Source organism: Anabrus simplex, chromosome 2 (assembly GCF_040414725.1).
Source record: "Anabrus simplex isolate iqAnaSimp1 chromosome 2, ASM4041472v1, whole genome shotgun sequence".
NCBI lineage: Eukaryota > Metazoa > Arthropoda > Insecta > Orthoptera > Tettigoniidae > Anabrus > Anabrus simplex.
Window position 1 is genome coordinate 176165310 of NC_090266.1, and position 10831 is coordinate 176176140.

The 10831-nt window shown below is 42.0% G+C and overlaps 1 protein-coding gene across 1 annotated transcript in view; it reads right to left on the reverse strand.

Annotated features, from left to right (window-relative positions):
- LOC136863977 (cytokine receptor) overlaps positions 1-10350 on the reverse strand; it is a 648368-nt gene extending 638018 nt beyond the window's left edge. Inside the window, exon 1 of the mRNA XM_067140447.2 lies at positions 10056-10350. The gene's annotated coding sequence lies outside the window, so the exon portion shown is untranslated. The remainder of the gene's footprint in view (positions 1-10055) is intronic.
- Positions 10351-10831: the final 481 nt, after the last annotated feature.

Consider the following 10831-nt stretch of genomic DNA (forward strand, 5'->3'; position numbering starts at 1 on the left):
TATTTTCTTCCATTCTTCACATAGCGCCATTTTCAGACCATCTTTGCTCGAAATCTGGTGTTTTCTTAACGCTTTTTCCAAGTAATGCCATAGATTTTCTATCACATTTAAGTCTGGTGACTGTGGAGATGTCTCGAATACCATTCGGCAATTATACAGCTGCCACGTCCGTACTTTATGAGCTTTGTGCTTCGGGTTGTTATCTTGGTAGTACTTAAATCGATCAAGTAATCCAAGTTTTTGATCACTAGGTCGTAAATATTCTTTCAGTATATTTAGATACACATGTTGATCTATGGTCCCATCAATAATAGTCAACTCTCCTGGTCCACTAGCTGACATGCGCCCCCAGACAGTTACACTACCTCCACCATGTTCGACTCTTGGACGTAGATTGCTAGGTTTCAACTAATCAATTGGTTTCCTCCAGACATTAAATTTTCTATCTGATCCGAAGGGATTGTATTTGCTTTCATCTGCAAAAATAACGGCCTTTCAGAGGTCAAAATCTTTTACTATACACTCCTTAACGAAACTCAACCTTTTCTTCCTATTAATCTTGCTAACAAATGGTTTTTTCCTAGCTATTCGCCCATGCCTGTTACTTTTCCTTAGGATAAATCGAATAGTTTCTGGATGTGCTCTCTTGTTGCTATGTTCCTCAGCCATCATAACCAGTCTCGGAGCACTAATCGATGGATTTTTCTTCACTTGTCTTACTATCCAACATTCCTGCCTGAGGTTGAACATTTTTCTCTCACTCACTTTGTCTTTATTTTCAATGATGCGTGTACTTTTATATCTATGTATAACGCACTGTACAGTTGCATGGCTCCTGTTTACAAGTATACCAATTTCTCGAAGTGATTTTGCTCTCTTATGGTGAAAAATCATCAGTTCTTTCTTCTTTCGAAGACTCTCCTCTTTGACGCCCCATAGTAGCACCGGAACGTGTCTGTACTTCACAACTCTCCACAACAAACTGAATGTGGTGTAGAAAAACAAACATAGAGCATTTGTTCTGCGATCTTATTTGCCCATATAGGACTGTATGAGTTTCATTTTGACGTGCCCCAGCAGCGTATAGACAAAGAATCTGTTATATCTTGCTAGGTTAAGGGATACGGTAACTAGCCTGTGATGACTTAATAATTCAAGACATACTTTTATTGTTCCACATATAAAATGCGAACATAAATTATTGTCCACATTTCTATTCAAGAACACATACAAGTTACATGGGTGTATGAGTTTCACTTTGACTCACTGTATGTATGCCCAGAAGTTGGTTGAATCTCCAAACGTTCTACCATGAGTTGTCATAGAAAGTCCAGCTAAGCATGATAGAGGTACATAAGCACTATGAGGCGTGAGGTTGTCTCCTATAACATTCCTCACTTAGCCAGAAGATACTACTACAAATCAGTCTGTTAAGCTCACCCAAACGTGCACCAACAGATTCTACAAGAGAGACCTTCACAATATGCATCGTACGGACTGGCTGAATTAGAAATTGCGTTACTAGCACAGCTCTTGTCTCGGTCATTTTCAAGTAGTCAAAATCAAAGATTACACACAAAGGACAAACATGTACCATCTCATATCAAAAGACAGTAGCCTACAATGTGAACACTGTGTCTCACCAGCGACGAGAAACTAAGAAATAGTTATTATTATATCTCTCTATGTGGATTAGTTATACAGTGTCGACCAACAGATCCAAAGATCGTGGGTTCAAACCTGGCAGAGTTACCGGGAGTCGGATTTAAAAAAATGAAAATCCACAGCCTGTTTCCAGTCTTTCGATCGGGTCAGAAATGAAATTAATGAAGCCCCCATCTAGCGGTGAGGATAGGAATTGTGCCCACTTCCGAAGCCTGTCGCACTCCTCTAGGGCAATGATTAATATTGGAGAGTGCTGCTAGAATGAAATATGATAGGGAAAAGAAGAGTACCCGGTGAAAATCCTGTCCCACCTCGTTCTGTCCAACAAAAATCTCACATGGAGTGACCAGGTATTGAACCATGGAACCCAGCGGTGAGAGAGGCCAGCGCGCTGCCGCCTAAGCCACGGAGACTCTAGGGTGGATTTTTAAAGGGCAGTAAAAATTCAGTTCGATACCAGTAATCCATGCCGTATGATATCAGCATGCAAATGATCTCTGGAGACACATTTGGTGTTTACCCCACAAAATGAATCGATACTCAGCCACAGAATGATCCGTTCCTGTGCCGTCTAACAGAATAAAACGCAACGTCGAAATTGAGACGCAGAGAGCTTAAATGACTCCAAACCAAAATGCCTGCATACGGAACCTGAAGCCATACGATTATTATTATTATTATTATTATTGGGGATTAGCTCAGTGGCTTAGATGCTGGTTTACCACGCGGAAGACAGATTCGAATCCCGCGCACTACTGGGTTGAGATTTTCATCAAAAGAATCACTTGGTGTCAGGAAGGGGATCCGGCCTTTCAACCCCGGCCAAAACCCAAATGAGCCTGGGTGGCTCCAGCGACCCCAGAAGTAACCGTGATTAGGTGAAGATTTTTTATTTTTTATTTACAATTCGCTTTACGTCGCACCGTCGCCTCATGGCGACGATAGGATGGGAAAGAGCTAGGCATGGTAAAAGAAAGCGGCCGTGGCCTTATTTAAAGTACAGACTCGTGTGAAAACAGGAAACCATGGAAAACCATCTTCAGGGCTGCCGACAGTGGGGTTCAAACCCACTATCTCCCGAATGCAAGCTCACAGCTGCGCGACCCTAACCGCACGGCCAACTCGCTCGGTTGAAGAAAATTAAATTATCTATTTTTATCATTATTGTTATTAATGTTGTTGAGGTTAAGTGTAAGAGAGTAACGTGAGCCCTAACTTCGCCACGAATGAAGGTATGAAATTAAAATAAATAAAAAAATAAAAAAATATATATATATATACATACAAATAAACAAAGTAATTAAATTAATAGTCCTTTACTGTATTATTTTTGAACGGTACACTCCGTGTTATGTCATAAGTGGAATTAGCGAGTTGTGAGATGTTTCCCCGATTCCGTTTCCTGTCAGGATGTCGAGGAATTTACGAAGAAATCTTCAACTTCCGGATAGGCACTCAGCCTACGACAGATATGAGTATCAGATTATTTCGTGCGGCCAACGCGACTCTGTATAGACTTAACTGTCTCTCCTACTTAGTGCTGAGGTAGCGAATTGAGGAAGACTTCACCTTCCACTCTAATAGGATCCTTCATGGCCTGTAACGGAATGACTCTTGACAGCTTTAATTTATATTATAACTGAAGTAACCTTCTACAGCCATTTCAAAGCCAGGTATCTGATAATGTAGCTGTGTTCATTTTGTGCCAGTTGCAGTTCTTTGCTTGAAACAGACGTGTGTTTAAATAGATGAACGCACTAGCAATAATATCCTATAGTAATATCTCCATCAGGATTGATTCCAATAATACTGCGTAATAATCGTCGTTTACCCTCATAGTCTGAGAGGTCCAATGGATTCAGTAGGGAATCTCACCTACTGCAGTACCGTCAACAATGTCCAGAAGCTGGACACTTTCAATCTGCCAAAAACCGGGGGGGAAAGGGTATTTGGTCCTTAGTCCAGACGCGGGTGGCAGCTTGGTCCAACGGTAAACTTTCAAGAATAAGAACAGGAGGGGGGTAGGCTAGGATTTGGAAGGAGACTGGCTGCACGAACTATCCCGACAGTGGTAGATATTTAACAATGTCGAAAACTGAGTGAAAATAGGAATGTTGTCATCCGTGGCGCTTTATAATAAATAATGAAGCTTGACGCATATCCTCGTGCAAATGACCTACCATTTTATATGTATAGTGCTGGGGTCATTAGAATACGCCCCTGTATTGCTACACGTAAGGTGAATAAATAATAATGTTATTGTTTTAACGTCCCACTAACTATACTGGCGGTCTTCGGAGACCAGGTGCCGAAATTTTGCCCCGCAGGAGTTTTTACGTGCCAGTAAATCTACCGACACGAGGCTGACGTATTTGAGCACCTTCAAATGCCATCGGACTGAGCCAGGATCGATCCTGCAAATTTGGGGTCAGAAGGCCAGCACCTCAACCGTCCGAGCCACTCAGCTCGGCCATGTAAGGTGAAATATTTCTAATGCATTTGCAAGGAGTCTGCTAACTGTTGCCTGACAAACCATGGATATGCATTTCGAGGATGGTTGAGGATTGAGATTTCAGTTGATCTCTTTCGAACTGTCCTCATGAGGCTGGGTGAACTCCTTTCCATACATCACAATCTCGCAGAGAAGGGAATTGAATCCGGGACCTTCGGGGTCGGAATCTCTTTATATCCTAGATCACGAATGTGGCCAATACTACTACTACTACTACTATTATTAAGTTACTACTACTACTACTACTACTACTACTACTACTACTACTACTACTACTACTACTACTACTAACTACAAGACTTAGTACAGTGTTATACCTATCCACCCCAACAACTATCACCGACAATTCACACTCTTCGTCGTCCGCCTCTGTGGTGTAGTGGTTAGTGTGATTACCTGCCACCCCTGGAGGCCCAGGTTCGATTCCCGGCTCTGCCACGAAATTTGAAAAGTGGTACGAGGGCTGGAACAGGGTCCACTCAGCTTCGGGGGGTCAACTGAGTAGAGGTGGGCTCGATTCCAACCTCAGCCATCCTGGAAAGTGGTTTTCCGTGGTTTCCCACTTCTCCTCCGGGAAAATGCCGGGATGGTACCTAACTAAAGGCCATGGTCGCTGCCTTCACTCTTCCTTGTCTATCCCTTCCTATCTTCCCATCCCCCCGCAAGGTCCCTCTTCAGCATAGCAGGTGAGGCCGCCTGGGTGAGGTTCCGGTCATTCTCCCCAGTTGTATCCCCGACCCAGAATCTGAAGCTCCAGAACACTGCCCTTGAGGCGGCAGAGGTGGAATCCCTAGCTGAGTCCGAGGGAGAAACCGACCCTGGAGGGTAAACAGATAAATGAGAAGAAGAAGAAGAAGAAGAAGAAGAAGAAGAAGAAGAAGAAGAATATGATTATACTTCAGCTACAGATTACATGACAACGACTTAAAAAACAATACACAATATGTATACACTGACACTTAAGTAATAGAAGAAAAGAACATCAATAAACAACATGAAAAGAGAAGACTGGCAGATAAAACAAAGAAAATAAAAATTTATAAACACACAAAACCGAAAGCAGGAAGACTTAAGCTTATAAGACGTCAATCAGATGTCTACATTTTTCTTTACGTCGTACCGACACAGATAGGTCTTAAGGCGAGGATGTGATAGGAAAGGGAAGGAAGCGGCTGTGGCTTTAATTAAGGTGCAGCTCCAGAATTGGCTTGGTGTGAAAAATGGGATACTGCGAAAACCATCTTCAGGGCTGCTGATAGTGGGGTTCGAACCTACTTATCTCTCGAATGCAAACTCACAGCTGCGTGGCCCTAACCGCACGGTTAACTCGCTCGGTCATTTTTCCCCAGCAATTTATTGCCGGCCTCGCGGTCTAGGTGTAGCGAACCTGCCGCTGAACAGAACGCCTTGGGTTCAATTTCGAGCCAGATTAGGGATTTTTATCATAATCTGAGGTTTTTTAAATCATAATCTGAGGGCTGGTTCGAGGTACACTCAGCCTGCGTGAGAATGATTGAAGGCCTACCCGACAGCCGAGAAGATTCGTCGCGTTGACTACGCGTTACGTCGTAATCTGCAGGCCTTCAGGATTAACAGCGGTCACTTGATAGGCCAACGCCCATAAGGACTGTAGCGTCATAGGGTTTGTTTTTTGTTATCTTTAACAATTTACAGTTCAAAGTATTCGACTACAAATTCATACCATACTGTGAACTATGTCTTTACTAATATACTGTATAACCGAGATCGATAGGTGTAGTCGCTTAAGTGCGGCCAGTAACCAGTATTCGGGAGATAGTGAGTTCGAACCTCACTGTCGACAGCCATGATGGTTTTCCGTGGTTTCCCATTTTCACACCAGGTAAATGCTGGGACTGTACCTTGATTAAGGCCACGGCCGCTTCCTTCCCACTCCTAGCCCTTTCCTGTTCCATCGTCACCATAAGACCTATCTGTGTCGGTGCGACGTAAAGCAACTTGTAAAAAAAAACTAATATACGGTATAGGGTGTATATATATTCTTACAATCTGTTCGCTTAATAAATAATAATAATAATAATAATAATAATAATAATAATAATAATAATAATAATATGTTTAACAATATGCTTTACGTCGCACCGATATAGATAGATCATACGACGGTGGGATAGAAAAGGGCTAGGAGTAGGAAGGAAGCGGCCGTGGCCTTAACGTACAGCCCCGGTATTTGCCTTGAATAAAAATGGGAGACCACGGAAAACAATCTTCAGGGCTGCCGACAGTGGGATTCGAACCCACTATCTCCCGGATGCAAGCTCACAGCTGCGCTCCCCTAACCGCACGGCCAACTCGCCCGGTTTTGTTAATTTCTAAATAGGTATGAAGCCTGACTACCAACTGTCAGATATAATGGGCTTTGTGTGATTTATCCCATCTCTTGAATGCACTCCCCACAATATTATTTATTTTACAGCCACACCTCTCCGTTCATTAGATATTTTTTCAGATAAGCTACTACAAAAATGTGAATAATGTTATTGGCTTGACATGCTACTAACTACTTTTACGTTTTTCGGAGACGCCGAGGTGCCGGAATTTAGTCCCGCAGGAGTTTTTTTACGAGCTAGTAAATCTACTGACACGAGGCTGACGTCCTTGAGCACCTTTAAATACAATCGGACTGAGCCAGGATCGAACCTGCCAAGTTGGGGTCAGAAAGCCAGTGCCTCAACCGTCTGAGCCAATCAGCCAGACACAAAAATTTGATGATCCGTATCAGTAAATAGGAACTTGAATTCTTAGCAATCATGTATAATTTTTAAAATCTCATTTCACATGGAATAAATAATTTCTTCCTCGGCATTTCCTTCAGGTAATGAGGTCCTATATTAAAAAAAAAAAAACTTTTCGTACTGAATCAGAAGAAAGACTTTCCGCTCTGATGCACCCGCCTTTCCTATTAGTAAATAAATCTCCCAGATTATACAAAACTTGCTATAATTACTTATTCTCAGGTATAATTCAACCTTGCAGTAGTGAACGTTCAGGGGATACTACTACAGTAAGTACAGTCACAGGTAAAGGCACTTCCAGTTACTTTCCTTCACTCAAAAGCGAGAAGAATGTACAGGAATAAACTTCCACCTTGAATATTGTTAGAGTACGATCTCTGTTTAGCAACAAGGAACATATCTCTTATCACTTTGACATCTCAAAGCATTTATATGATTGAAAACTAACACAGGAATTCGTGCTGAAAGTAAAACTACCGAAATATACATTTTTAGGCACTAGTTCATGAAATAAGGCATGAAATAAGCTGTACATGAAGCATGTTAACACCTCTGAAGGCTTGGATTACAATTACGGGAACGAAAAGAGGCGAAGTCTGTTCCCTATATCTTAGAAAGTGATCGTACACAAGAAGGAAGAATGGGACTATGGCCAGGTTTTCAGCGCCGCGCCGTGCCAGGCCAGGCAGCGTACTCTGGCAGCGACAGCAAGGAGACCGACGAGTTATTTCACAGACCCATTCATGTTTACTTTCTTTTTTAATTTTATTTTTATTATTAGTCAACAGCGCACAATAATATGCTTTAGAATATTCCGGCAGAGATTTTGTTCTTTCCTTTGCGAGCGATTTAACGTCACTAACACATCGGGGACGCAAGGATGGGGAAGAGTTAGGATTGGGAAAGTAGCGTCCTGGGCCTTAATTAAGGTAGAACCCCAACATTTGACTTGCGTGAAAATGAGAAACCACGAAAAACTATCTTCAGGTATGTCGACGGTGGGATTCGAACCCACCATCTCCCGGATGCAAGCTCACAGCTACATGACCCTAACCGCTCAGCCAGCCAGCTCGATAGATTTCTTTTTGCTTGGTATATTTGCTAAAACTGTAACGTTCGCGCGGACTTTTACATAATACACACGCAGATTGCACAGACGGCTCTCGACAACCCAAATTGAACGCATACAGTAGTTTATGATGAAAGCTATGTACTGCCAACCTGTTTAAGGGACTTCTCATGTCGTTATTTGGTCCAGTCCACTTTCGATTGAGCATAGCATCTATCGAGTAAAAGTCTAGATCGATTTCTGATCGTTTCCACTGTCTTATCCAAACGATTTCCCTTTCGTGCCTTGCAGATGGGAGCTGTAGTCGGGTTTTCAGATCTTGCAATAGGAATGTTTCTGAAGATAGTTCGTACGCCAGTCGAAGGAGTGTTATCTCGGATATCTCAAGCTTTCTTTTAAGGAATTTAGCCTCAACATTTTCAATAGGCCGTAGGTCGGATATGTGTTTGTTGATGCTCCCAGATAAGTTCCAGCCCATATGTTAGCACTGGGAGGACCCTAGCATAAAGTAAAATCATGGCCGTGCTTAAAGACAGTTTTATGTTATATAGGTATACTTATCATGGCAGCCAAAGATCTCACTCTTACATGGCTTCAGAAGGAAGTAGCTCAGTGCTAAACTGTGATGTCCACCAGACTGTATTCTGCCATTAGCCGCAATTCTTCCCCCTTTACTTCCTTTTTTAAACAAATCCAGTAGCAAGTCGCACAGTTAGCAAGGGTTTGGGCTTAGGAAGTACTACGACAGCAGATCGACGACTTTACAAGAGTAAATAAAATCACAGCGTTCGTTTGGATTCTGAGGAGTGAGCGGTGGAAAGTCGCCCTTCCTGGAATTAGCTGTCTTAGCGAGATAAGTATTACTCGTACAAGGAAGCTACCCACATGGTCACGAACTAATCTTTGAACTCAAGAACATCACACATGAATCTGTTGCACAGTAAAGGAAATTTTAACTTAACATGGATACATATTTCACTTTGCTATTTCTACACTGAAAAATGTACTGCAGCTGAACTTTCCCTTTCAGTCCCCCTACCTCAAATGGTTTCCTGAACATCCACAGAGATTGGTGGACATCCAGTGGTTAACGCTCAAAAATGCAGCCACCTGTTGCTACTCCTCAGTTCAAATATTTATTGTTTTTGTTGTTTCTCGCTACTTCCAAAATTAGCGGAAAAATGTATAGACAAGGTCCCCTTGTTTATTTCGGTGAGTGTTCACGGGATGCAGACACCATCAGTAAAATTTTCCAATATCCCCTTTCTCAGAGAAATTAGCGCGAGTTCAGAGGAATCCATCGAAAAGTCATGACTGAATAGAGAGAAAATGCCCAACATGAAAAGCCCGAGGTTTTGCCGAGGTCATGTTGATTATCGTACGTCGTACGCCATCATAACGAGAAAGCAACCAGCCAGTCCTAATAATTATTTCAGGTTCATTGTCCTTCATGTGGCAAATTAGTTGAACACAACAGTAAAAATATTGTGTAGCTCATAATTTTCCAATTTATTTACCTATGTAACAAATATTTGTTAATATTAATGGCAAATATTCATGCGAAATTTCCTTTTATTCTTCAATCTGACCAGGGCCATTTGCTCCTCATTTAATACAACTGGAAATACTGTACACGAATTTTATACTTTTATTTTATTTACCCTCTTAAATATGTATTCTTAATCATTACCCATGTCTCTACTTCTAGTGGGTGTACACAATGATTTGTTTACTGTACATGTCTGATTTGCTTTTATAGTGTTTACAAGTATGACATTGGTCTGGGTGCAGTTTCCACCATAAATAAACAAATATAAGTACGCCAAGTCCATGATATTAATGCATGAAAAATACCTGCTTCTAATTTAATAGAAAATTTCACAATTAAACTCGCCCTACAAAAAAATTATTGCCTTACACACCAAGATCCTAGAATTCTTCGTGATTATATTTCGGAGAATACTACATTATGTACGAGAGCAATAGAAAACATCCCGAGTACTTCCGGACCAGATTTACATTTGCGTGTACTTACGTGGGTAGGATTCTTCGTACTCCGATACTTGGAATCGAGATCGTGGAGTTCTCACTTTTTCGGAACTGGTTCCTAAAATGTTGCTTGCAAGACTTAACTATTACAAGTCAGCACATAGTAAAAACTCACAAGGAAACACGCAAAAGAATGTACACTCTTACTTCTCGGTAATGTGTTGAAACTTGGACGTCTCAACAATTTGTAACACCACACGAGCACATGCGCTGGAGCAGAACGTCGCAACTCCCTCACTACTGCCTCGCAACTCGCCGACTGTTCAGCCCACCGAACCCAGCCGAAGAAGCAGCCGAAGCGGTCTGTTGGAGGGGGAGCCTGCGCACTCAGACGTGCGAGCGCAAATATGAATTGTGTTGGTCCACGTGCTGCTCTACGCATGCGCTGTAAGTTAAAAAAACACACTACAACTTCCATTCTTCACGACGTCGTTCATTTAACCTTTTATCGACACAAGTTCATTACACTTGTGTGGTATGCTGTATATGTAAATATCGTTCAGTAGGATGGCTCTCTTCAGGTGGATTTGTTTATTGACAATATCTGGTGACTTATCATAATAATTAACAATTCTGGAGAACCAGTGTCCTAGATGCATTGAAATATGCCATCCTGAAAGATTTTCACAGTTTAGCACACTGTGGAAACATCCAGGGGAGCCCCAGCAAAACTGGCTCTGCCTCCTGCCCCTCACCCTCCCTCTCACGACCTCACCTATCATGTTTGTCATTTAACATGGCGTGATTTCATTGTTTGGGTTA